At 45.0% G+C, this 23,719-nt stretch overlaps 1 long non-coding RNA gene across 1 annotated transcript; it reads left to right on the top strand.

The window, feature by feature from the left end:
* The first annotated feature begins 7,526 nt into the window (after positions 1-7,526).
* Positions 7,527-21,624, top strand: LOC142584187 (uncharacterized). The gene is made up of 3 exons (XR_012828721.1): positions 7,527-7,581; positions 21,013-21,127; positions 21,511-21,624. It is a non-coding gene; the product is annotated as an uncharacterized LOC142584187 (long non-coding RNA).
* The last annotated feature ends 2,095 nt before the right edge of the window (positions 21,625-23,719 follow it).

Below are 23,719 nucleotides of genomic sequence, written 5' to 3'. Positions count from 1 at the left end.
CGGTGAGCGTCGAGCAACGCAGCGTTCGGCGCGACAATGAAATGTGCGCCTGAGCAAGCGACGCACGCCTGAGCCTTAGAAACAGCTCGTTTCTAAGGCAACACCGCGTTCACTAGAGGCGCTTTTGTTCCGCTTTGAAGCATCGAACTCGTGGCTCAGTGGTAACGTCTCCGTCTCACACTCCGGAGACCCTGGTTCGATTCCCACCCAGCCCGTCTTGGAAGTTGCTTTTTATTTATGAAGTGCGTGCCGTGATTTATCGCTCACGGCCAACGCCGCGGACGCCGACACCGACGCCGACGACACCGGCTTTTCTGCGACACGAGCTCCTTAACGCTATCGCGTTAAAATGTGTATGTTCGGCAACAGCGCCGACCGCCCACAACGGAGCCCAACGAGGAGACGTGGCAGAGCTTGTTTACAAGCCTGCCCGACGCCAGTTCTACGCCATCACTATAGCCAAATATGGTATACCCGAGGTAGGACAGCCACACAAGGTTAACCCCTGCCGCCAAGGAGAAAGGAAGTAAACAGAAGAGAGAAGAAGAGAGGAAAGGCTAGAAAGTGAGAGAGAAAGACGAAGATTCGAGGAGAAAGAGACAGGAAGAGGCGACTGCCGATTTCCACCGGGTGCGTCAGTCCGGGGGTGCCGTCTACGTGAAGCAGAGGCCAAAGTGGTATGTTGCCTCCGTTGGGGGGCCTTAAAGGTCCGAACATCCGGCATCGGTTCAACCCCAGGATCCCCCTTTCCCCGGACACGGCTAAGCCTCGCATTGCTACACACAGGAGGGTCCATCCCTCGTGTGCTCTGGTACGTGGTGTCGCAACGCACCAAACGCCTGCTGGCGCAGACGCCCTTGCGGGGCGTTTTCGATAAGTTGGCTTGGCTCGTCTATCGACATAACCACCACGATGGGGGCGCCCAGCAATGATGTAGGCGTCTAGTTGCGGAAAAGCGCGGTACAATTATGAGACATGTCAGTACGGGAACAATTTATAGCACCAGCTTTTTATTTTCAAATTTGTCTGACAACGTCAAAATATAGGTTCTTCACCGCCGTTACACTCACTCCCGTGAAATCAGAACAATGGGCGGCTTTCACAAATTGCAAGGCGGACTATCGACATCGCTCTCACTTCTCAGCGTTGCTGGAGCAAGGACTCTTACATTTTCAGAAGTTGCTCAGATTGAAAATTCTGTATAATAAATATCCGGCCGCTTTGAGAGGTAAACGCTGCAGATGTATACACTATCGAAGGTGAGCCTTGCGTTGCGCCATAAAAAACTAGGTCCTTAAAAATCGGTTGTCAGTCCTTTAAAGGGTTCAGCCTTATTATCCATCCACCCGTGCTCGTTTGCCTCTAGCAATATGGCCGGCGCCGGCTTCACTCTCTCCCGTCAGGGTCCTTCAATACTTCAACCGCGGTATGGTGCCTTCTAAAGCTACTGGTATGACGGCTAGAAGCCACCATACGAGCGGCGCCTTGAAGAACGCGAGGCATCGCGCGATTGCACCGAAAACGGCACGAGTGCACTCAGACGAAGGTATCATGGAAAGTGTATCACAGTCCAGATATATTTTTATAATTTTTAATTATTTATTTCATTAAGTTATTTATTTATTGCTGCATGCCGACAGCAGCAAAGTAATTGCGATCCACATCTGTTTGTCCAGAGGGCTCCACTAGCGAGGCACGATTTGGGTTAGTAAGATCTTGAAGAGGCACTTTCATGAGGGCTAGTTCGTTGGCTAGCTATTTCTTTTCCCGACAACGCAAGAGAAGGAGCGCTTACCCATTTATCTCCGTCCTTTCTAATGTAATAGGGCTCTATTATTTTCCTTTGCCTCTTACCTTTTCATTTGCCTATATGTTGTTTTTCTTCAAATAAGGGAGAGCTATTTCGAGCTCTACTAGGTCGAAGGTGCCACCACCACGTTTCAAAGCAGTTGCTACACATTCGTTCATACCACGTGCCGATTCTTGCTGGCTACCATGCTGTCTTTTTGAACAATCACTCGAACATAGCCCTTGCATTGAGTTGCTTATGCGTTCACTGTACCTACTGTAACTCTTGGCAACGATGACATGAGTGCTTTCGACCACCAGAACATCTCTCAAGGCGCACACCCGGGGAACTACTCCCCCAGAAGCCGTTGACTACGGTAGCGCTCCTGCTGAAGTCATTGCCAGATCTTTCGTGTGAAGTGTGCTCAGCGTCGGTTGGCGTGATCGAACAAGCTTGGGCGCTTTATGGCACCAGCAGCCTCATGTCGAAACCGCTGGTGGCATTGCCTGAAGACAGGAGAGCGACAATGCGAAGTCAGCATCTCGTGGCCGCAACGCAGACAGTGAACGCAGCTCTACGGGAGCGCTTCCGCAGCAACAGCAGGCAGATGAGTGCCCGACAGCGTACGACACCGTACCTTGTACGCAGGAGGCCAGACTTGACTAATTGCAGTGGCGTTTCAACGCTGCCCGCAGGCACTGAAATAGCGTCAGATGCATTTTATCGGCGTTGCGGCAGCGGGGACATAAACCTGTTGGCTGCGCTAGAGGACAGGCTTTTCGTGCCCATCGCGCACTACGGCTCATCAAGCGAGTCTGCCAAGCCGAAAGCAAGCCAGCACACCTCAACCCCCACTACAAGGCTTGACGAGAGTTGTGAAGGCTCACGTATTCACAGTGAGTTGAACGTGAGTGTCTTCTCGGCGATGACCATCGGCGACAGCACCGTGACTACCACTATCGACCGCGCCAGAATGTGAGCTGAAGAGGACTACCAGGCCGATGACGACGACCGACAAGACTGCTCCGCCAGCGAGGACGTGCTCTGCATGCGCGACGTTTACCGGGACCTCAATTCGATTCATTCCCATTTGTCCGTTGATTGATGATGCAGCCTTGCCTATGCATTAAGTAAAAAACTAGAAATCTTTCTCTTGCCATTTTTTGCATACGACCTAACTGGTCATAAAGTGTTGTGCCGACCCTGCAGTGCGAGGGCTGGTTATCCAAATCTTTTTATTGCACTCAAACAACAAGGACGTAGAGCTTGCCGGTGCTAGATGGTTTGAGCTGGTCCAGTTAGGAGTGATTGGACTTATGGTTGTACGCAGCAGACATCACTGGACCCAGTTCTTTCAGTAATAAGTTGGGCACACATCATACTTAGAGACAAATATTCTGGAAAACTATAATGAATTTCAGACATGGAAGGGGCATCACCGTTATGAAATCCAACCAGTGCCACAGTTTTCCTTTCTTCATTATCACCGTATATTAACCAGCCATACAGCATATCCTCTTTAAGGAAGATGTGTTGCTAATACGGACAACTCGTCTAGGTGGCTTTGGCATTTCACTGCTAAATCCAAGGGTCTGGGTCGTCGTGGCCTCATTTCGATGGGGGGAATAAGGACACACAATACGATTGCTGCTGGGATGTTTGCCTGTAGAATTTAATTTAGGTGTGCAAGTTATGTATGACGCGTATGTCCAGCCCCATCATTTCTGCCTAGAGGAAGAAACCACTGGGCCACAGAATGAAGCAGCACTTGTTGAATGCAAATTTCAGTTTTGAAGGACAATGCTAGAGATGGAGAGAAAGCTTTTTATTGCAAAGCACATTTCTTCTGGGATGTGTGTAGTTGGGCACATGCTAATCCAAAGAGGAATTGAAAGCACCAGAGAGGGGGCTCAACAAAGAAAGAAAGCAAAACAGACGTTAGAAATGTTGACTAGGTATTTAAGTGTGAAATAAAGTTCTATGCAAAATATAACCCTAGAAGGCCACACCATATACCTACCCCCAAAAAGCTTTATTTTCCACCTAAATATGCAAAATACATTGCAACCCCAGGAAAAAAAGAAATTTTGTGGAAACTTTAAGCAATAGGGGAGCAACACCAGGCAAAAAACTGGAAGTGAGCTTCTCCCCAGGTCATCTACGGCTTCATTTGGAACTTGTACATATAGCTTTCTATCACATGTGAACCATTGGTGTACACTTCATTTGCTTCATGTTATGTGTGTGAGGATGCATGTAGTCCGAGATCTCACGTCGGTTGGCTCCTCTGACTGTGCTTTCAAAAGAAAGCGAGCCATGTGACTTCTTCCTCATCCTCTGTTCCTGCTCGCGCCCAAGAAATGATGCTGGCTCCCGGTCATTCAGTGACGGCCGAAGACATTTGGTTAGAAACTCTCCAGTGAAAACCGAAACTCGGCAAGAAAGAAATTTATTATGGCGACGCAGTATATGGCTAGGATTCCCTGTATTTTTTTCTCGGTCAACAACATCTATCATTATCAATGGCCTATACAACCGCAAGCAAGCAAGAAATGTAATGGCGCATGGCCCAGTAAGGCAGAAGCTACAAGCCCTCAGCAAAGTGAAACGAACACTGCTTACATTCTTTGGAATCTTGCGTACAAGATAAAGAAGAGGTGTTGAAAACTGTCATCATCAATGGCTCATACCCTCGCGAACAAAAAAATGCAATGTCTCAAACCCCTGTAAGGCAGAGGCTACAAGTACTCTGCAAAGTGCAACGACCAGTCCATACACATTCTTTGGGATCACGCAAGCAACATGCAGAACAGCATACGTTTCAATAGAGGACTAGCTCAAAAAAAGCATCCGAACCACTTAATTGATGATAAGACCATCGTGATACCAATGCGCAGCACGTACTGCTCCCAATAAACGTTTCCGGTAAAGGTTCGATGCCAGCTTTCGACGTGGTGCGTGATGCCCCGTAGTCTTTCGTATATAATATAACCAGCCTAGCAACTGATTTAAGTGTAGTTGCAGTACTGCTATGAGCAGTTGTGTGATGTCCAAATCACGATCACTCCCATTCCTAATATTACTCTGACATAGCACTACTACCATTACTCTACAGCCATGAATCATTGCATACCGCTCGCAGCACTTGTAGTGGTTGTTCTCAAACGCTTTGCTGGACATACACCTGCACAGAGTGGAGTAGCTCATGAATTTTTCATTAACCAGTTACAGACGAGTGTTGCCAACACTCGTTCATAGACGGTTAATGAAGTGAAGCAAAGTGAACAGCTAACGGAAAGCAACATGAATCTATTACTGCACTCTAAATTTTTATTAGGCTTTTTTTCTTTACAGCATAGGGCTCACCACTTTGTCTCACTAAATCTGTGCATAATTGCAATAGCTATGGGTCAGATCAACTAACCAGATGGGCTGCTGCATGGTTTGCCTAGGACTGTCTTCCTTGTGAGGCCCACTGGGTGGACTTTTCGTGGTAGCATTAGTGGTGCATAAAAGACGATCCCACATCACATCTTACAAAACATTGCGGATTCCCATTACTTAACAGCTCACACGACGCCTGGCCTTGGCTGCACTACATTAAATTAATGAGATGTAATATAGACAGCCTTAACAGAGGCTGCACTCCAATATTTTAAATCTTCTTTCTTTTAAACAACTTGCACTGCGAACCTCATGCATTTCACTACTACTGTGGCGCATTGAATCCTTTACACATGGTTTCTGTCTGGTTACAAATGATCACCTGTAGCCTCACCTTTGTCACGAGCCAAAATATGTCAACACTTTATTATTTGGACGAAGAGTGACCTTGTTTCAATTCTTTCTTTTATAGCGTATTTTCAAGCTTCTGTTTTTCCAAAGTACTTCGAAAGCATTTTCCACCAATCTACTTCATACTCTACACGTGCAAACCTGATTTTACTTCTTCCCGAGGCAATATATGTCTATTTGTCATTGCAACAAACGGTACAGCAGGAATCAGGGAAAATGCTTTATATTCCCCTGCTTCAAAATCAACTATTCTGCGAGCCTCATTTAAAAACATGGTCTCTAAGCACTGACAAAGTGCTGTGATTTATGTGGTTTCACAGAAGGACAGAATAAATGCTGGCCTTCAAATGCTGAAAAAGTGCTGTCATCTATGTGCTAAACACAAAAAATGCCATAAATGCCAGTTTTGATCGCTGACACTGTGCAGCCATCCAAGAAGTAAAGAAATCTGAGTCAACGCACTCCGTTCTTCCAGATTACTTTGAAAACGGGAATATAGCGATAGGCGAGCTGAGCTCGTCTGATGCAAAGCTTACTAGTATCATGTTGACAAGCTAGACTCATCCAAAATGCCTAAGGGATTAAACTGCAAGCCTAAAAATGAATTATCTCCTCGAAACAGTATTTTACGCCACCAATATGGTCCCCACACTGAGCATGCATAGTAGATGACAGTGCGGTGGTACAATATTATGCCACCAGATTCATTTACTTAACATTACCTCCCTCAAAGCAAGTCTCGCTTGAGAACATTATCTTTCTGCAAATGCACAGCCACACTTTGCCTGTTCCATAGGTTTTTGTTTTCATCACTTAATAGAATTCTTTACAGTACCTCACCGGTATACATATCTCACCGTACCGGTGACCAAATGCAACCTTATCGCAAATTCCTAAGAATTGTTGATTTTTTGTCTTGCTTCTTTCCTTGTGCAGCGAAAGGCGGAAACGGGCTTATTCACTATATTGCTGCCGTCACCTGCCCATAATTGTTTTCCGAGAACATGATCGACTACCTGTTGACACAACCTTTCTTTACACCTACCCCTTACGTAAACCTCCTTTAAATAAGTGCTAACAGAAAATGTTTGCCCTGTTCTACTATTTTTTGTAGTGTTCATAGCAAAGGTCCTGTAAGTACATTCATTTTGAATGCTCTCAAGGAAATAGGGGCTTAGTGCCGTAACCATGGGGTTGACCACCACTAAAGAAAACGAGAAAAGCAGCGCACCAAATTTTCATGTGAGTACTTGTTTAAGGTAAATTGATAAGTTTGTGGAAAGTTAACATCTCAAGCAGACCAAGCACTAAAAGGTACTTATTAAATGTATCTATTTGATCTCGTATATCTGCAAGAAAAATACTGTGGCTACATGCAGGTTTGAATGCTGATATTTGCTGCCTTCAACTTGGTCAGTAATATACAGGTTGTATACTTCGAATATAAAAATGAATGACACAATTATTTTAAACACCTTTCCATGTTAAGGTTATAGAAATCAAATGACTTCCAAGTAAACATTGCGATATCTATCAGTTCTTGAAGGATATCATTCTGCGTGAAGCATGGAGGCATGCCGATTGGCCAAGATCACTGGGTTTTGCAAAGGTGACATATTTTGTTACATCCGCTTATATTTTAAATGCTTGGACTGGATTGGCTAGATCCTTAGGTGATGATGAACTAGGTGAATTTTAATTGTGCTTCTAGTATTTACAGCAGAACTACAGAACATCGGCTATAGCACTTTGCTGGCTGCAACTTATTCAAGATAAACACAGAGCACAAAAAGAAATTTAAACGGTATTATTGAATCACATGTTCATTATGTATTGCGAAGTCAATGCATTGTTAACTGTTGGTAAGCTGTTCATTAACTCAAGTGTTTCATTCACTGTGTTGTTCTTCTTGCCCGTCTTTACTGCAAAAAACAACTGAGAGCCTTCCATATGCAAGGCGCAGCAGCCACCAGAGGCCTTGCAGATAAATGTTGAGTGTAAGTCCTTTCATCTGCAAAAGCACTGAGTCAAGGGAGGACAAAGTTGGAAGCACACGTTGCGCATCTAAAAGAGCTCAGAGGCTGGTAAAGCGATGTGGTGCTTTTCAAGCACTACTGCATGAACTTGAAGACAAGAAGCTTCGATCTGAGGAGGCTTGAAAGATTTTAAAGCTCATTTCCACCAGACACAGAGCAGGTTTCTCACAACGCTATTGGTACCATGAATCGCAAACCTCCTTGAGCTATTCCTTTGTATAATTGTAGCAAATGCATGCAAAGTTCAGTGTATTCACTAAAGTACAGATTGACAGGACGGTCCAGAGCAGCAGATGTCATGTATCTGTGTCAAACACACATGACCTCTTGAACATTGCACAAATATGAGATGAGTCACAGGATGCTCCACTGAGGCTGGATGAGATGTCCTCGCAATTGGGCTTGATGAAAGCAATGTTACAGGATACACTGCTTTTCGGACAAAGTGTGCAATAGCCTCCAGCAGCCACCAATGCATGCATATCCATGCTAATGCCATTGAGCATGCAAATTAAATGTGCTTCGGGGGTGCTTTCAACAGGGATGATATTTTGGAATGAAATTAGCTGCATTGCCAGGGAAAGCTTGGAAAAACTGACGTCAACAGAAGTGGCTGCTGTAACAAATTTTAATGGGTTTGTTTCAGACACTGCAATGGTCATGTCCTGGTGGAGACCTCGGCAGATTTAGCCAGCCTCAATACTAGCTTTCGATTGCTAAAGGATTAGGCCAATGAAACCTCATCATATTGCATGCTTTCTACTTCTATGCTATTCAGTGCATGCTTAGAGGAAGTATACAGGCTATCATACGGGGGAGGATGAGGAGTTAAGACCAGCGGCCAATATTTGAGCAACCTGCAGTTTGTAAATGACATTCACCCGTTAAGCAACGCTGGTTATGAAATGTAACAAATGATTGGGGACATTGGCCGAGAAACTGTAAGAGTAGGGCTGAAGGTTAATTTAATGCAAAAGCCAAACTTCATATACTCTATAGACTCAAAAGAAAATGAGAATTCATGACTGCCAGTCAGCCTCTAGAATCTGTGCAACAGTATGTCTATCTAGGCTAATTATTTGCTAGGGACTCTCATCGTGAGAAGGGAACTTACACAATAATAAAAACGACATGAGACTTCAATGATTCCTTCAGCTCCGAAATTACTGCGAGAGCAGCATTTTCCTACAGTGAAAATGAAATAACAGTGCTATGGTTGGTGTCTAAATTATGATACGTACATAAAAGCATCCAAATTTTTTAATACACCGAAATAATAATTCAGATAACTTCGAAGAAACAAATTTATTCTTCATTCTCAAAGTGTTTCAACACTGTAAGATGAGCTTTGTGGTCAGTGTAATGATTTATTACGAGTTCAGTGAAACAGTCATATATTGTGATTCTTCCATTTACCAGAACAACGGCAAGAAAATGACCTGTGTCAGTGGTATGGTGCTTTAAATGAGGTCCGCGATATGTCTGCACCCTGTCTGAAGTTCTGGCATCAAAGCATGTTCGTTTGTCAGCCTCAGCCAGTCATGTTAAATATTCTGGCTGGGGATTATTGTTCTTGCTGTTCACCTGAGCGCTGTAACCCATACCCACAGTGGCAGATTGGCTGCCATGAATTGGGTGGTTGAAAAAAATTGATAAGGACAAAGGAATTAACAATTCTGAAGTTGAAATTCCAAAATAATTATTGTAGGGCGAGGAAAAAAGGAAGGTAAAACAGAATTAATACATTACCAGCAGAAAAAGAAGAAAGAGGTTGCAGCACATATGGCAGGCATTGTGCACTGTCCTTCAAAAGAAAAGTGCACAATCGCCAAAACTGAATAGGGCTCAGGCTGTTACTTTCAGGCTCTTACAGATGAGATCTTACCTCTCCCCCAGAGCGCTTAGTTGGATAGACCCCAACTTCCCACAGTCGTGCTTCAAATGCGGACACGCATGCTGCGCCTTCGACCATATGCTCTGGCTATGCCTGTATAACGTGGGCTCCGAATTTCAATACAAGTCCGAATGGGACACCTTGCTGAAGAGCTTGGAATTCACGCACCAACTACAGTCCGTCAAGAAGGCCTGGGACGTCACAGAGAGTCACCACCTCCCAGTCCCGTCATGGGCGGAACAACCAACTTGATTGGGCAGCCTTCGGCTCACCTAAGTCATGTTTCCCAGGTCACTTCAATAAAGTTCTTGTCAATTGTCAATCACTGCATTCTACTGGTACAGAAACTATAGAGCTGTATATGTTCTATAGTTCCATTACCATATAGAAACTATATGGTAATGAAACAAACTATAGGCATAATGTTAATGAGCCAAAAAGCTGATGTGCATATTCGAGAGCAACTGGGCGTAGCCGAGTCTAGTTGGTATTAAGAGGAAAGGAAGGGAGATGGGCAGGACATGTTGTGAACAAGGCAGGTAACTAATAGTCTGTTAGAGTCGAAGAATGGGTGCCAAGAGAAGGGAAGAGCAGTCGAGTAGAGCAGAGAATTAGGTGGCGTAATAAAATTGGGAAATTTGTAGGCCTAAGATGTAATCAGCTGGGGCAAAGCTGAAGTGAATTGAGATCTCTGAAAGAGGTTTTCATCCTGCAGTGGGCGTAAATAGGCTGGCGATGGTGATGCTTGCTACACAGCAACCCTTAAGAACTGTTTAGGAATAGTAAGCGACATTGTGGATCGTGAAGACATTCAGCTAAAATGGACCTGAAAATAAAGGCCAACAAAGCTTTCTTGTGCCTTTTCATGAGAAACAAGCTCAGAAAGGCACACTGTGAATACAAGGAACAAGAAATTAAAGGTCATCTTGTTGTACAAGCGAGCATCCTAGACATTAGCGAGTCTATGCTTGTGTTGCTGGCATTTAAGGGTGCGTATATAAATGTAGCATTTGTTTTCAAAAAGTTTTTCCATCTGGCTTAAAGCAATTCACTCAGTCATGCATATGGCTCCTAAGAGAGTAGAAAAGCATTGTTTTCAAAAACGTCTTTTCTGGAGAGCAAGAAATGTATTTGCCAATTGAAATACCTGAAGAGGGAGCCACTGATAGCAAAAGAAAGAACTGAACTTTAAAGGCCCGTTTGTATGCATGCATAGTGTTATGGCGTTCTTTGATATAGTGGTGATAAGGGAACTTCTGAGGCACCTTGCACACAAAAAGCCTCAAGATCATCCTGCAAATTTTTGATTGATTTAGGTAAATAATTTCATTCAGGAGTAACCTATCTCTCAGTCCAAAAACAGTTTAGAAGTTGTTGCTCTAGAAAATAAAGGTTCTACGGTTCTGAAAATGCTTGCAACATAACGCAACACTTCGATTGTTGCCCCATATCGAAAAATTACTGTTTAATAAATATTCGGCCGCTTTTCGAGGTAACCGCTGCATATGTATAAACTATCGAGGTTGAGCCCTGCGTTGCGGCATAAAAAACTAGGTCCTTAAAAATGGGTTGTCAGTCCCATCATAGTGTTCAGCCTCATTATTCATCCACACGTGCTCATTTATCTCTAGCAATATGGCCGGCACCGGCTTCACTCTATCCCGTCCGAGTCCTTCAATACTTCAGCCGTCGTATGGTGGCTTCTATAGCTACTGGTATGGTGGCTGGAAACCACAATATGAGTGGCGTCTTGAGGAATGTGCGGCATCGCGCGATTACAGCTCAAACGGCACGAGTGCCCTCAGACGAAGGTATCATGGAAAGTGTATCTAAGTCCAGCAATACTTTTATTATTATTAGTTATTTACTTCATTAAATTATTTATTTATTGCCGCATACCGACCGCAGCGAAAGTGTTTACGATCCACATCTGTTTGCCCAGAGGGCTCCACCAGCGAAGCGCCATTTGGGTTAGTAAGATCTTGATGAGGCATTTTCACGAGGCTAGTTCGTTGGCTAGCTATTTCTTTTACCGACAAGGCAAGAGAGGGAGCGCTTACACATTTATCTCCTTCCTTTCTAATGTACTAAGCTTCTGTTATTTCCCTTTCCCTATATGTTTCTTTTTCACATATGGGAGTGCGATTTGGGGATCTACTAGGTGGCAGGTGCAACCAGCACGTTTCAAAGCAGTTGCTACACGTCCGTTCACATCACACGCCGATTCTTGCTGGCTACCATGTTGTCTTATTGAACCATCACTCGAGCATAGCCCTTGAATTAAGTTTCTTATGCGTTCACTGTCCCTACTGTAACTCTTGGCAACGAGTAAAAAGCAAAGAAGTCAAAAACATGAGTTCTTTCGACCACCAGAACGTCTCTCTATGGCGCACACCCGAGGGACTACTCCCCGAGAAGCCGTTGACTACGGTACCGCTCCAGCAGAATTCGTTGCCAGATCTTTGGTGTGAAGTCTGCTCAGCGTTGGATGGCGTAATGGAACAAGCCTGGGCGCTTTATGGCACCAGCAGCCTCATGTCAAAACCGTTGGCGGCGTTAGCTGAAGACAGGACAGCGACAATGCGTAGTCAGCATCTCACGGCCGCAAGGCAGACAGTCAACGCACTGAACGCTCTATGTGAGTGCATCCACAGCAGCAGAAGGCAAATGGGTGCCCTACAGCGTACGACACCGTATCGTGTACGCATGAAGCCAGTGTCGCCTAATTGCAGAAGCGCTTCAACGCTGTCCCAAGGCACTGAAATAGCGCGAGGAGCATTTTCCCGGTGTTGCGGCAATGGGGACATAAATCAATTGGCTGCGCTCGAGGACAAGTTTTTAATGCTTATCGCGCACTACGGCTCATCAAGCGAGTCTGCCAAGCCGAAAGCAAGCCAGCACACCTCAACCCCCACCACAAGGCTTGACGAGAGTTGTGAAGGCTCACGTATTCACAGTGAGTTGAACGTGAGTGTCTTCTCGGCGATGACCATCGGCGACAGCACCGTGACTACCACTATCGACCGTTCCAGAATGTTAGCTTAAGAGGACTGCCAGGCCGATGTCGACGACCGAGAAGACTGCTCCGCCAGCGAGGACGTGTTCGCGACGTTCACCGAGACCTCAATTCGATTGATTCCCACTTCTCCGTCGATTGATGATGCAGCCTTGCCTATGCATTTATTAAATGACTAAAAATCTTTCTCATGCCACTTTTTTTGCATACTACCTAACTGGTCGTAAATTGTTGTGCCGAACTTGCAGAGCGAGGGCTGGTCATCCAAATCATTTGATTGCACTAAAACCACTAGGACGTAGAGCTTGCCGGTGCAAGATGGTTTGAGTTGGTCCAGTTAGAAGTAATTGGACCCATGCTTGAACTCAGCTGACATCACTGGAACCAGTTCTTGGAATAATAATTTGGGCACACATCATACTTAGAGCCAAATTTTGTGGAATATTATTATGAATTTCAGACGTGGAAGGTGCATCCCCGTTATTAAACCCAACCAGTGCCACAGTTTTCCTTTCTTCATTATCACCGTATATTAACCAGCCATACAGCATATCATCTTTAAGGAAGGTGTGTTGCTAATAAGGACAACTCGTCTTGCTGGCTTTGGCATTGCACTGCTACGTCCGAGGGTGCGGTATCAAATCTGGGTCGTCGTGGCCTCATTTCGCAGGGGGCCAATAAGGACACACAATACGATTGCTGCTGGGATGTTTGCCTGTAGAATTTAATTTAGGTTTGCAAGTTATGTACGACGTGTATTTCCAGCCGCATCTTTTCTGCCTACAGGAACAAATCACTGGGCCTCAGAATGAAGAAGCACGTGTTGAATGCAAATTTCAGTTTTGAAGGACAATGCTAGAGATGGAGAGAAAGCATTTTATTGCAAAGCACATTCCTGCTGGGATGTGTGTAGTTGGGCACATGCTAATCCAATGAAGAATTGAAAGGCCTCAAGAGGGGCTCAAGAAACAAAGAAAGCAAAACAGACGTTAGAAATGTTGATTAGGTACTTAAGTGTGAAATAAAGTTCAATGTAAAATATAACCCTTGAAGGCCACACAACATAAATACCCCCAAAAAATTTATTTTCAACCAAAATGTGCAAAATACATTGCAACCCCAGAAAAGAAAAAAAATCTTTGGGGAACTTTCAACAATAGGGGAGCAACACCAGGCAAAAAAGTGGAAGTGGGCTTCTCCCCAGGTCATCTATGGCTTCATTTGTAACTTGTACACATAGCTTTCCATCACATGTGAACCATTGGTGTACACTGCATTTGCTTCGTGTTATGTGTTTGATGATGCATGTAGTCCGAGATCTCACGTCGGTTGTTCCCTCTGACTGTGCTTTCAAATGAAACCGAGCCATGTGGAAAACTTCTTCATCCTCTGTTCCTTCTTGCAACCAAGAAATGATGCTAGCTGCCTGTCATTCAGTGTCGGCCGAAGGCAATTGGTCAGAAACTCTCTAGTGAAAACCGAAACTTTGCACGCAAGAAATTTATTTTGGCGACGCTGTATATGGCTAGTGTTCCCAGCATTTTTTTTCTCGGTCAACAACATATATCATCATCAATGGCCTATACAACTGTAAGCAAACAAGAAATGTAATGGCTCATAGCCCAGTACGGCAGAAGCTACAAGCCCTAAGCAAAGTGAAGCGAACACTGCTTAGATTCTTTGGAATCGTGTATGCAAGATAGAGAACGGCGAGTTGAAAACTGTCGTCATCAATGGCTCATACCCTCGTAAACAAAAAATAAAAAAAATGGCTCAAACCCCTGTAAGGCAGAGGCTACAATCACTCTGCAAAGTAAAACGAACAGTAAATACACATTCTTTAGGATCACGCATCCAACATACAGAACAGCATACGTCTCAATAGAGAACAAGCTCAAAAAAGCATCAGAACCACATAAGTGATGATAAGACCATCGTGATAGCAATGCGCAGCACGTAATGCTACAAACTACAAACATACAAACTTTCAATAGGGCTTGTTCTAAATACGCCAGTGGCCAGGCGGATTCCCAGATGGTGAACGGGGTCTAACATCTTTAGCGTGCTCGGGGCGGCAGAGTGATATACTACGGCACCAGAGTCTATTCGTGATCGAACTAGGCTCCTGTAAAGATTCCACAGGCACTTCCTGTCGCTACCCCATGTTGTGTGGGATAGGATTTTAGGTAGGTTCATTGTTTTTAGACATTTTGTTTTTAGACATTTTATGTGTGGAATGAAAGTAAGCTTGGAGTCAAGTATAACACCTAGAAATGTGTGCTCTTTGTTAAAAGGAATTTCTTGTCCACCCAGTTCAAGAAAAGGATCTGGGACCAGGCCTCTCTTTCTTGTGAACAGAATATAGGAAATGGAATATAGGAATATAGAAAATGTAAATAGGAATATAGAAAATGTAAATGCGGCGGAATGTATACTGAACAAATGGTGATGGTTTTGTGAGCTAAAACGGTGACAGCAACGGCTTCTATGTGAGTGTTAATGGGAACTTCTCTGGCTGCTATACCACCTGGCAGGACAATGGCTACACCACCTGAGAGCCGGTTCGCCTGAGTACGGTCGCGCCGTACAACAGTGAAACCTTTCAAAATGTTTTTGTGTTTTTCGCCTAGGTTGGTTTCCTGTAAGCACAGGGCCACAGGAGAGAAGTTTATTAGCAGGTCTTTTATGTCACCTAAGTTATGTAAGAGACCTCTACAATTCCAATGGATCATAAAAGCCATTATAAAATTGAAAGGTAAAAAGTGATATTAACGAGTGAATGGGAGATAAGAAAGATGTTAGGTGACATGGATGTGAAGAAGGCAGATACAAACAGAGCGATAACCGTTAGGTTATCGCCTTCTTATTTTGAGTTGTTATTGGGATTTTGTCCCTCTTACCGCGCTCGAGGGAGCGCTTGTCCTTCGGTGTCGAGGACACCGGGGTTTTTGTTTCGACCTCCATTGCTCTCTCTGAGGCGCTGGAGGACCGAGAGTTTGGCGCCGAGACACGTGTCTCGGGCCTTGGAGTTCGCTTGATCTTAGGACCCTGCGGGACTGGTGTCTGCAGGGCCGTTGAAGAGGGCGGAGCAGTACTGACTGCTTCCACCACGGGGGCGGGAGGAGTCACTGCGGCACCACTGCGCGTGGGCTCGGAGGACTCCGGAGGCCTTTGTGACGCTGCCCCCGCCTGCGTCACTTCGGCATAACTTCTTCGGGGAAGGTACGACAGTCTTTTTCTGGCTTCGAAGAACGAGATTTTTTCTTTAACAGTTAGTGCAATGACTTCTTTTTCTTTTTTCCAGCAAGGGCAGGACCGCGAATAAGCTGGGTGATCTCCCTTGCAGTTAACACAATGTGGCGAAGAAGTGCAATTCTCTGATTGGTGATCGTTGGAGCTGCATTTAGCACAAGTTGTTTGTCCTCGGCATGCATGTGAAGCATGTCCAAATCTTTGACACTTAAAACACCGTCTGGGATTCGGGATATACGGTCTCACATTGACTTTGACATAACCTGCATCGAGTGAAGTGGGCATTACGCTTGTTCCGAAGGTGAGTATAACATGTTTGGTGGGGATTTCTTGATCGTTTCGTCGGATTACTATTCTTTGTACTTTGGTGACATTTTGTTCCTGGAAACCTTCCAGCAGTTCCTCGTCGCTTAAACCAATGAAGTCTTCTTCAGATATTACTCCCCTGCTTGTATTAAGTGTTCTGTGGGCTGAAACAGTCACTGTCGCTTCGCCAATACTGGTAAGTTCAGAGAGCTTATCTGCTTGATCTTTGTTATTCAGTTCTAGGAGGAGGTCCCCGCTAGACATTTTGGATGCTTTGTATGTTGGTCCGATTTTGTCTTTCAGACACTTCGCTACCAGGAAAGGAGAGAGTTTCCTTACCGGAATGTTTCTTTCACTATGCACTACATAGTACTTTGGAAATGTTGGGGCGTTGCTTTGGAAGGAAAATTGAAATGGTACTTCGGTGCGGCATCTCACCAGACGCCGATCATAAACAACAGAGGCTTGCGCTGCCATAGGAAAATGTGTATGTTCGGCAACAGCGCCGACCGCCCACCACGGAGCCCAACGAGGGGACGCGGCACAGCTTGTGTACAAGCCTGCACGACGCCAGCCGTACGCCATCACTATAACCCAATATGGTGTACCCAAGGTAGGATATCCAAACAAGGTTAACCCTTGCCGCCGTGGAGAAAGGAAGTAAATGGAAGAGAGAAGAAGACAGGAAAGATGTAAACTGAGAGATAAAGACGAAGGTTTGAGAAGAGAGAGACAGGAAAAGGCGACTACCGATTTACTCCGGGTGGGTCAGTCCGGGGGTGCCGTCTACGTGAAGCAGAGGCCAAAGAGGCGTGTTGCCTCCGCCGGGGGGCCTTAAAGGTCCGAACACCCGGCATCGGCTCAACCCCCAGGATCCCTCTTTCCCCGGACACGGCTAAGCCGCGCACGGCTACACGCGGGAGGGTCCAACCCTCGTGTGCTCGGGTACGTGGTGTCGCCACACACCAAACGCCTGCTGACGCAGACGCCCCTGCGGGGCTTTTTTTAGATGATGGTTCGGGGGTATATAAATAAAACAGACAGTGATTAATTTATTAAAAAGAATGGCCCGAACTACCACTGCCTCAAGGGTCGTCTGAAGGGCGACGTGTCGGCAAGCTACCGCCTTGTCCGCTATTACTGCTACTCCGCCAGAGGCGTTGGCCTCATCGCGGTCTCTTCGGAAGATGAAGTAATTGCGAAGAAAGTTCTTGTTTGGAAGTTTCATAAGTGTCTCCTGAACACACAGCAACTTGGGATTGTGTTTGTGCAGTAGTTCTCTAATGTCGTCGAGCTTATTTAGAAGTCCTCCTACATTCCACTATAGTATTTGTGTATCCATTATGTTATTTGTGTTTAGTGCTGTGTGTTTAAGACACGAGGATTAGCTCACGAGACTTGTTCAGGCGCCGTGACGGGAGTTTTGTCTCTTTTGGAGCAATCGAGAGTGCCTCGCCGCTCCTTAGGCGCTGGTAGCGCCGTCTTGCTGGAGGTTGTGTCCATCGCCTCTAGCGAGGCGTTGGACACGCGCTCTTCGGAGCGCTTTGTTTGGCGTGAAGGCCTCGGCACGTTGGACGAGGCCTTTAAGACCACCTGCCCGGAGGTAGATGGTCACTCCTACTGAGTTGCCGTAGCAGCGCTAGCTGCAGCCGCAGGAAGGGGGGGGCGGATGGCGTCACTGCCGCCTCACTGGGTGTGGGTCAGACAGCCTCCGGAGAACGTTGTGGCGCTGCCCCCTGACGCGCCACTTCGGTAAATATGTTCTTGGGCAGGTAGGATATCCGCCTGCGTGCCTCCTTGAAAGTTATGTTTTCTTTTACTTTTATCGTCACAATCTTTCTTTTTTTCTTTTTTCCAGGATGGTCACGACCGCGAGTAAGCAGCGTGCTCCCCTTCACAGTTTACACAATGTAGAAAGTTTTCACAAGATTTAGAGGTTTGGTCACGAGCACTGCATTTCGCATAGGTTTGGCGGCCTCGGCATCTCTATGAACTGTGACCGAAGCGCTCGCATTTGAAACAACGCAGGGGATTAGGAACATATGCGCGAACACGGAGCTTGATATACCCGGCCTCGATGGATTCGGGCAGAACACTTGTGCCAAAAGTAAGTATCAGATGTTTGGTCTGTATTTCCTTATTATCACGCCTCATCTTAATTCGCTCAACGTTTATGACGTTCTGCTCACTGAAGCCCTCCAAGAGCTCAGCCTCAGTCAGCTCCAAGAGCTCATCATCGGAGACAACGCCACGGGTGGTATACATGGTACAATGAGGAGTTGCTGTTACTTTCGCGTCACCAAATGAAACTAGATTGGGTAGCTTTTCATATTGTTTCTGGTTGCGGAGCTCCAAGAGGAGATCGCCGCTTGCCATTCTGGATGCTTTTTAGCCTGTACCAAAAATTTGGGTAAGAGATTTGGACACGAGGAATAGTGACATTGTTCGCAAGGGTTTGTCTGGTGTTTCGGAATGCACTACATGGAAACGAGGAAAAGTTTCTTTTTGACGGGCAAAAATTCGAAGACTTCATCGCTGCGCCCCCTCTTGAGAGAGCGATCAGGTAATGGGGGAAGGAAGAAGCCATAAGAGATTGTAATTTCGGCAGTAACGCCAGCCGCCCACCGTGGTGTCCTACAAGGGGACGTTGCAGGACCTGTGAAACACGGCCTGCAAACGCCAGCTGTACATTACCACTATAACCAAATATGATATAACCTAGGTTGGCTATTGGTTACACAAGGTTAACCCCTGCTGCCTGGAAAAATTGTAAGTAAAGAGAAGCCAGGAGGAGACAGGAAAGATGGAAGGTGAGAGAAAGACGAAGGTTGGAGGGAGAGGGAGAGACAGGAAAAGGCAACTACCGATTTCCCCCACGCGGGTCAGTCCGGGGATGCCGTCTACGTGAAGCACAGACCAAAGAGGTGTGTTGCCTCCACCGGGGGGGCTTAAAGGTCCGAAACCCGGCACCGGCTCAACCCCCAGGATCCCCCTTCCCCCGGACACGGCTAAGCCGCGCACGGTTAAACGCGGGAGGGTCCAACCCTCGTGTGCTCGGGTACGTGGTGTCGCAACACACCAAACGCCTGCTGACGCAGACGCCCCTGCGGGGACTTCAATATTTAATGTTTCGACCGGATTGGCTAGATGCTTAGGTGATTATGAACAAGGTGAATTTTAATTGTGCTTCCAGATTTCACAGCAGAACATCGACTATAGCACTTTGCTTGGTGCAACTAATTCAAAATAAACACAGAGCACAAAAGGTCATGTAAAAGATATAATTGAATCACCATGTTGATTACGTATCGTGAAGTCAACGCATTGTTAACGGTTAATAAGCTGTACTTTAACTGAAGTGTTTCATTCACTGTTTTATTCTTCTTGCCCGTCTTTACTGCAAGAAAAAAGTGAGAGCCTTCTATATGCAAGGTGCGGGAACCACCCGAGACCTTCCCCATAAACGTTGAGTCTAAGTCCTGTCACCTGCAAAAGAACTGAGTCAAGGGAAGACAAAGGTAGAAGCATATGTATAGCATCAAACAGAGCTCAGAGGCTGGTAAAGCGATGTGGTGCTTTTCAAGCACTAATGCATGTACTTGAAAACGGAAGCTTCGGTCTGAAGAGGCCTGAAAGATTTTGAAGCTCGTTTCCACCACATACAGAGCAGCTCTCGCACAATGCTATTGGTACAATGAATGGCAAACTTCTCCTTGACTTATTCCTTTGCATGCATTTGCTACAATTATACAAAGTTCAATGTATTACGTTGAAGTACAGATTGACAGAATGGTCTAGAGCAGCAGATAGCATGTATCTGTGTGAAACACACATGCCCTCCTGAACTTTGCACAAATACGAGATGATTCACAGTATGCTCCGCTGAGGCTGGACGCGATGCCCTCCCAATTGGGCTCGATGAAATCAATGTTACAGGATACAATGCTTTTGGGACGAAATGTGCAGCAGCCTCCAGCAGCCACCAATGCATGCATATCCGTGCTGACGCCATTGAGCATGCAAACTAAATGTGCCTCTGGGGTGCTTTCAACACGGATGATATTTTGGAATGAAATTGGCTGAGTTGACAAGGGAGAGCTTGGAAAAACTGACGTCAAGAGAGGTTGCTTCTGTAACAAATTTTAATAGGGTTGTTTGAGACACCGTAATGGTCATGTCCTGGTGGAGACCTGAGCAGATTTAGCCAGACTCAATACTAGCTTTGAATTGCTAAAGGACAAGGCCAATGAAACCTCATCATATTGCATGCTTGCTACTTCTACGATATTCAGTGCATGTTTAGAGGAAGTATTCAGGCTATCACAAGGGGAAGGTTGAGGAGTTAGGACCAGCGGCAAATAATTGAGCCACCTGCACTTTGTAAATGGCATTGACCCGTTAAGAAACACTGGTTATGAATCGTAACAAATGATTGGGGACTTAAGCCGAGACAGTGTAAGAGTAGAACCGAAGGTTAATTTAATGCAAAAAACAAACATTATATGCTCAATGGACTTACAAGAAAATGAGAATTCATGACTGGCAGTCAGCCTCTAGAATCTGTGCAACAGTGTGTCTTTCTAGGCTAATTATTTGCTAGGGAATAATAAAATACTAATAAAACAATAATAAAAATGACATCAGACTTCAATGATTCTTTCAGCTCCGAACTTACCGCGACAGCGCCATTTTCCCACAGTGAAAATGAAACGATAACAGTGCTATGGTTGGTGTCTGATGATACATACATAAAGCATCCAAATTTTGTAATATAAAGAAGTAATGACTCAGATAACATTAACAAACAAATTTATTTTTCGTTTTCGAAGTGTTTCAACACTGTAAGGTGAGCTTTGTGGTCAGTGTAATGAGTTGTTATATGTTCATTGAAACAGTCATATTTTCTGATTCTTCCATTTAGCAGGACACCGGCCAGAAAATGACCTGTGTCAGCAGTACGGTGTTTGAAATGGGGTCCACGATATGTCTGCACCCTGTCTGAAGTTCCGGCATCAAAGCATGTTCGCTTGTAAGCCTCGGTAAGTCATTATAAAAATCCTGGCTGGGGAATATGGTTCTTCCTGTTCACCTGAGTGTTGTGACCCATACCCATAATTGGAGATTAGCTGCCATGAATTCAGTGGTTATAATGAAATGGATAAAGACAAGGCAATTAAGAATTCGAAAGTTGATATTCCAAAATTAATATTCTAGGGTAAGGAAAAAAGTAAGGTAAAAACACAATAGTACCTTACCTGAAGAAAAAGAAAAAAGAGGTTGCAGCACATATGGCAGGCATTACCAAAACAGGACAGGCAGTTTACCACTGCCCTTCAAAAGAAAAGTGCACATTCACCAAAACTGAATAGGGCTCAAGCTGTTACTTTCAGGCTCTTACAGATGAGATCGTACCTCACCCCAGGGCACTTAGTTGGACAGACCCCAACTACCCACAGTCGTGCTTCAAATGCGGTCACGCATGCTGTTCCTTGGACCACATGCTCTGGCTATGCCTGTATAATGTGGGCTCCGAACTTCAATACAAGTCCAAGTGGCACACCTTCTGAAGAGCTCGGAATTCACGCACCAACTACAGTCAGTCCAGAGGATCTGGCAAGTCACAGAGAGTCACCACCTCCCAGTCCCGTCGAGGGCAGAACCACCAACTTTATAGAGGAGCCTTCGGCTCCCCCAGGTCATATTTCTCAGGCCACTTCAATAAAGTTCTTGCCAATTGTCAATCACTGTATTCTACTGGTACAGAAACTATAGAACTGTATATGTTCTATAGTTCTATTAGCATATAGAAACTATATGGTAATTGAACAGGAACTATAGAAATAATTTTAATGAGACAAAAAGCTAATGTGTATATTCGAGAGCGACTGAGGGTAGCCGAGTCTAGTTGGTATTAAGAGGAAAGAAAGGGAGCTGGGCAGGACATGTAATAGATAAGGCCGGTGACCAACAGTCTATTAGTGTCAAAGAATGAGTGCCAAGAGAAGGGAAGTACAGTCGAGTAGGGCAGAGAATTGGGTGGTGTAATAAAATTGGGAAATTTGCAGGCCTAAGATGTAATCAGCTGGTGCAACGCTGGAGTGAATTGAGGTCTCTGGGAGAGGCTTTCATCCTGCAGTGGGCATAAATAGGCTGACGATAGTGATGCTTGTTACACAACAAACCTTAGGAACTGTTCGTGAATAGTAAGCGACATTGTGGATCGTAAGGACATTCAGGTAAAATGGACCTGAATATAAAGGCCAACAAAGCTTTCTTGTGGTACAAGAGCCTTTTCTTGAGAAACAAGCTGAGAAAGGCACACTGTGAATACAAGGAGCAAGAAATTAAAGGCCATCTTGTTGTACAAGACAGCATCCTAGACAATAGCAAGTTTTTGCTTGTGTTGCTGGTATTTAAGGGTGCAGACATAAAGGTAGCATTTGTTTTCAATAAGTTTTACAATCCGGCTGAAAGCAATTCATTCACTTAGTCAGGCATATGACTCCCATGAGAATAGAAAAGCATTGTTTTCAAAAACATCTGCTCTGAAGTACAAAAAATGCATTTGGCAATTTAAATACCTGAAAGGAGAGCCACTGATAGCAAAAAAAAAGAACTGAACTTTAAAGGCCCGTTTGTATCCATGCATAGTGTTATGGCGTTCTTTGATGTAGTGCTGATAAGGGAACTCCAAGACCATCCTGTAAATTTTTGGATGATGTACGCAAATAATTATATTCAAAAGTAACTTATCTGTCAGTCCGAAAACAGTTTAGAAATTGTTGCTCTAGCAAATAAAGGTTCTACGATTCTGGAAATCCTTCCAACATAACGCAACACTTCGATTGTTGTCCAGATCGAGAATTTCTCTGTAATAAATATGTGGCCGCTTTTGGAGGTAACCGCTCCAGATGTATACACTATCGAGGGTGAGTGGTGCGTTGCGGCATAAAAAACTAGGTCCTTGAATATCGTTTGTCAGTCCCTTTAGAGGGTTCAGCCTCATTATTCACCCACACGTGCTCATTTGCCTCTAGCAATAATGACCGGCGCCGGATTCACTCTCTCCTGTCAGGGTCCTTCAATACCTCAACCATAGTATGGTGACTTCTATAGTTACTGGTATGGTGGATAGAAGCCACCATATGAGTGGCGCCTTGACAAACGTGCGGCATCGCACGATTGCACCGAAAACGGCACGAGTGCCCTCAGAAAAAGGTATCATGGAATGTGTATCGTAAGTCCAGCAATGTTTTACTATTATTTATTAAATTATTTATTTATTTATTGCCGCATACCGATAGCAGCGAAAGTGTTTACGATCCATATCTGCTTGTCCAGAGGGCTCCGCCAGCGAGGCGCGATTTGGCTTGGTAAGATCTTGATGAGGCATTTTCATGAGGGCTATATCGTGGGCTAGCTATTTCTTTTCCCGACAAGGCAAGAGAGGGAGCATTTACACATTTATCTCCTTCCTTTTTAATGTAATAAGCTTCTATTATTTTCCTTTCCCTATATATCTTTTCAAATATCGGAGTGCGATTTGGGGATATACTAGGTGGCAGGTGCCACCACTACGTTTCAAAGCAGTTGCTACACATCCGTTCATATCACGTGCAGAATCTTGCTGG

The sequence above is a fragment of the Dermacentor variabilis genome, chromosome 6 (assembly GCF_050947875.1).
Source record: "Dermacentor variabilis isolate Ectoservices chromosome 6, ASM5094787v1, whole genome shotgun sequence".
NCBI classification, from domain to species: domain Eukaryota; kingdom Metazoa; phylum Arthropoda; class Arachnida; order Ixodida; family Ixodidae; genus Dermacentor; species Dermacentor variabilis.
Note: the sequence above shows the minus strand (reverse complement) of the source record. Positions and strands in the feature narration are given on the sequence as shown.